The sequence below is a fragment of the Palaemon carinicauda genome, chromosome 34 (genome assembly GCF_036898095.1).
Source record: "Palaemon carinicauda isolate YSFRI2023 chromosome 34, ASM3689809v2, whole genome shotgun sequence".
In the NCBI taxonomy this organism is placed as follows: domain Eukaryota; kingdom Metazoa; phylum Arthropoda; class Malacostraca; order Decapoda; family Palaemonidae; genus Palaemon; species Palaemon carinicauda.
Genome location: NC_090758.1, coordinates 31,134,374 through 31,139,914, shown reverse-complemented (window position 1 = coordinate 31,139,914; position 5,541 = coordinate 31,134,374). Strand labels below are relative to the sequence as shown.

The 5,541-nt window shown below is 27.0% G+C and overlaps 1 pseudogene; it reads left to right on the top strand.

The window, feature by feature from the left end:
- Window positions 1-2,150: 2,150 nt before the first annotated feature.
- The window catches only part of LOC137626793 (uncharacterized), a 195,015-nt pseudogene continuing 191,624 nt past the window's right edge, over window positions 2,151-5,541 (top strand).

Here is a 5,541-nt window from a genome sequence, read left to right as displayed (position 1 = left end):
TCAACACTTAATTTAAAATTAAGAAAAAGTAATTAGTCAGTAATCAGTATTAAAAAGAATTGAAAAAAACAAATATTTAAAAAAAATGATACCTTAATTTTAACAAATCTACAGAATTGAAAAAAAAGACATCAAAACTTAATTCAAAATTACGAAGAAGTAAATTGTCAACTCAAAAAAAAAAAAAAAAAAAAAAAAAACACTGTGTATTAAAAAACTAACAAACTCAACAAATACCCATTATCAAAAAACTAAATAAAGAAAACAAGAAATTAAAAAAAATAACAGTGCCGGAGTCCCTCTACCTCGAGAAATAAGAAAACTGAATAGTGCCGGAGTCCCTCAACTGATTGAAATAATTCCCAAGGACAAACAAGACCTTTTGGTGACGTCAAGACATTTCAACTTGGGCCATTATCCGAGTTAAGTGGTCGTCCAGTCAAACTGGTCGGCCGTAGTTATAAACCATAGAGAGAGAGAGAGAGAGAGAGAGAGAGAGAGAGAGAGAGAGAGAGAGAGAGAGAGAGAGAGAGAGAGAGAGAGAGTACGTGAGTGGCCTGGAAATGTAATTATTAAAAGTATGGTAAAAGTTATTGTAGTAGTGATAGTATTATTATTATTATTATTATTATTATTATTATTATTATTATTATTATTATTATTATTATTATTATTATTATTAGAACTAGTTATGACATTACCTATGTCGAATATTTTTTCCGAATCTTTATAATCAATACTATCTATGAATTATATTTTTTGAAATATTAAAATAACGTATGTACATCAATTATCCATACAGATGGACAATAGGATGAAAGGAAAGAAAAAAAATTGGATAAGAAGAAATTGAAAATAGAAAATATGTAAGTTGTACAGCAGGGAAATCGATAAATTATATAAAAATTATAGATTGTATAGTATCTGAGGACGATATTCCTCAAAACAAAATTGTTCTTTAAGAGAAAACTAATATTTAAGAGTTTTGGTATCAAAAGCGTAATTTATTAATTAGGAAAGTGTAAATACAATTCACAGATTAACCTTAGAAAATGAATGTTTATTTTATATTTGGGAAGAAACCAAATTATTTCTAGCCCTAATATTCTTTTCAGTGTATCAATGAAGAATTTAGTATAATTGTAAATCAATATATATTCTACGTATGTATATATATATATATATATATATATATATATATATATATATATATATATATATATATATATATATATATATATATATATGTGTGTGTGTAAATATGTATATATATATATATATATATATATATATGTATATATATATATATATATATATATATATATATATATATATATATATATATATATATATATATATATATATATATATATTCTATTTAAAAGATCGAAATATAATAATGTATGATTTTTCCAGATTATATTTTTTCATATTATAGTAAGTTGATTAAATTAAAAAAAATAATATATCTGATTTTTTTTTTTGGGGGGGGTAAAGAAAGATATTCTATTCCATTGAAAAAATTAACTTTGAAAAGACAGAATTTCATATTAGATGTCTTCTTTAGTTGAGCATAAAATTTCTATATATATATATATACATATATATATATATATATATATATATATATATATATATATATATATATATATATATATATATATATATATATATATATATATATTTAATATTTAATTATTTATGCATTCATCATTTTACGTGTATTACAGTGACTTTCATCTCAAATATAAATTTTTACTTTTTATATCGAGAACAAATATGGAAAACCTGATACCAGTGATGCCCTTAGTCTAATCTCCCACTGGGATTTCAAAACGCTTCTTACCAATATTAATCTAAATCCGACCATTGCCCCATTTCCTGACTGAGAGATCCTATCTTTTACTTATTATCCTTCCCAGCATGGCTAAAAACGTGAAGCTTTAATCAATGTCAATATAAAGCCTCCGCTTTAAATAGAATTGACTTCTGTCAACATGTCCGACGAAGATGAAGTATCTCTAACACAGGATTGATATAGGAGAAGTACCTCTAACTCATGATTGACAAAGGAAAAGTGCCTCTAACTCATAACTAACAAAGAAGAAGTACCTCTAACTTTGATTGTGAAAGAAGAAGTACTCTAACTCATGACTGATAGAGAAGAAGTACCTCTAACTCTGATTGAGGAAGAAGTACCTCTAACTCTGATTGAGGAAGAAGTACCTCTAACTCTGATTGAGGAAGAAGTACCTCTAACTCATGTCTGACAAAGAAGACGTACCTTTGATTGAGAAACGATAAGTACCTCTAACTCATGACTGTCAAAGAAGAAGTACTACTAACTTTGATTGGGAAAGAAGTACCTCTAACTCACGACTGACAAAGAATGTGTACCTCTAACTCTGATTGAGGAAGGAGAAGTACCTCTAACTCGTGACTGACAAAGAAGAAGTACGTCTAACAATGATTGAGAAAGAAGTACCTCTAACTCATGACTGACAAAGAAGTACCTCTAACTTTGATTGAAAAAGGAGAAGTACCTCTAACTCATGACTGACAAAGAAGTACCTCTAATTTTGATTGAGAAAGGAGAAGTACCTCTAACTTATCTTTAATAAATGAGTTGTATCTCTAACAGATGGTTGACAAAAAAAGTACCTCTAACTAATGATCAACAAAAAAAAAAAGTACCTGTAACTCACAATTGCCAAAGAAGAAGTACCTTTAACTCTGATTGAGAAAAGAGATATACCTCTAACTCATGACTGGCAAAGAAGAAGTACCTCTAACTCTAATTGAAAGAGAATTAGCTGTAACTCAAGATCCTCATCCGTTCCTGATGCAAAGATTGATTGATTGATTGATTTAAAGTTTTCAGGCATCCTGACATCTAAGGTCATTAACACCGACTGATGCAAAGACGTCCTCTAACAGTAGTGAGCAGGCGATATAAGGAGGGGTCATTAATCCATTCTCTCAGTCGAACTGGTGGTCGCCTTTATCTTTGATTAAAATGGAAGTCAGGAGGGACTTGCTAGGGGATGATATACAGGTTCCCGATTGGAATTGTAATCGATGCTCGTAGGAATTCATTTACTCGAACGAAAATCAATAGAATTCCTCACAGTTGTCTGGATTATTCAAATAATGGAAGACTTATGCTGGTAACCAGTCAGTTTCCTAGCCGGCGATGCATGTATGTATTCCTGATTTCATGTTTATTGGTAATATATCTATGATTGATAAATAAGATATGTGGGATAACCAGTCAGTTTGGTAGTTTAGTAATGCATGTATGTATGTATTTATGTATGTATGTATGCATATATGTATATATGTATAGGATTTTTTACTTAAAATGTTTATATATTTATGAATTAAAAATTAGTTATTAAGGTAACCAGTATGTTTGATTGCTGGATAATTGTATATGTTTATAAAAGTTTTTTTTTTTATTTCTTTACTCATAGTAATATATATATATATATATATATATATATATATATATATATATATATATATATATATATATGGGTGTGTATATATATATATATATATATATATATATATATATATATATATATATATATATATATATATATATATATATATATATATATATATATATATATATAATCATTTGTTAATTTTTTTTTATCTTTCTGAGTGGGGATACCTTAACATGGTGGAATGGTTTATGAATCACGTGATTAGCATAATTGTAATAGTCTGAGCTACCCATACTAGTCTTGTTGTCTGTGAGCGATTAAAATTAAGTCTCTCACCATCACCAATCGGTTGTGGACAGCGTGGTGATGAAAATGACAAAACCCCAGGCATGAATAAGCACAAGTGCAATGGACTAGAAACAGCGGAATCTGTTGTTGTTGTTGTTGTTTTTTGTTGTTGGTGTTGTTGTTGTTGTTGTTGTTGTTTTTGTTTTGTTGTTGTTTTTGTTGTTGTTGTATAGAAATTACTTAGATATCAAAATGAGTTAGGAATCTAAACGCTATACAATTTATTACAACTAAATAGTAGAATATAAAATTTTATATCACAATCGGAAATAGGATTTGTTTTGTTAATAAACAAGAATTTATCTAATGGTAACAGTGTTTTAGCAATATTTAATTCTCCGTCCTGAATATATTCCTAAATTATTTACATTGAACCTAATCCTCCTATTGCTCGAATTTATTACCTTTTTGTCTCTAATCTTCATTTTTCCTCATACCAGTAAATTTAGTCTTGAGTAAAACAGAATTCAATTCTTTGAATCTCCAATTACTTTTTTCCTAACATCTCGGACTTCAAATAACTATTAATTTTCAGTTTTTTTTTTTTTCAATTGAACTGTGATATTCCTACGTCTATTTTAATCTAAATCACAGTTTAACTGTTACTTTGTCTCAAGATTTCATCAGTAAATTTCTGTTATTGGAACTATTTCTAATCTTATTAAATCGTATTTTCTTCTTCGTAGCCTCGACTATCCTCATCTCTCTTCTTCATTCATCTGTTCCTATCTATTTCTTTATATCTTACCAATTTCTTTTGTATTTTGTATATTCTATAAAATTTGAAGTTATTTTGAAGGTTATGAACAATCTTCCTAATTATGGAATATCTTTTAAGTATTTTTAACTTTAAATTTCTTCAGATGGACATATTCTTATTATTACTGAAAAAAAAATATAACTAATTAAAGAAATTATTTAGTTAAATTCTACTAAATAAATATTCTAATTTTCCCTAAATCTTACTTCAAGCAATTTCAAGATTCTTATTTTCTATATAAACTTTTCAAATTTTGATATAAATAGTATTTTTTGAACTAAATATTCACCAGAAATTATCATAATTAAGGAAAATAATGAACCTGAACTTTTTTTTGAAAAAAAAAATTGAGGTTCATCTTTAAAAAACAATGTAAAATTAAGGTTTAAAAAATCTGCATCCCAAATCAAACAACCCAATTAATTAAATTTAAAATCAATATTTTTTTCAGCGTAACTCATATATTAGTTTAAAAATTTCTATTTTTAAATCATTAATAGAAAATAAATTGAAGATTAACATTTCAAAATATCATTATTATTATTATTATTATTATTATTATTATTATTATTATTATTATTATTATTATTATTATTATTATTATTATTATTATTATTATTATTATTATCATTATTATTATTATTATTATTATTATTATCAATTAATCTACAACCCAAAATGGAAAACCCAACATGGAAAACTAGCACAGTGAGGAAGGAAAATAAAGAGTATTTAAAATGCAAACTAGATATCCCTCCAAACTCAACAATCCTCTTTTCTCTCCTTACAGAAAGATCAATCCAACGGAGACATGATCGTCTAAGGAACGTAGAACTCAACTCCAGTGGACGATACAAGTGCGAAGTCATCTCAGACGCCCCTGAATTCCACACAGCTGACAAGAGTGCTGAGATGATGGTTGTAGGTAAGCAGATTTAATACTGAATGCAGTCTTGGTGTTTCTTTTACTTGTGAATTAGA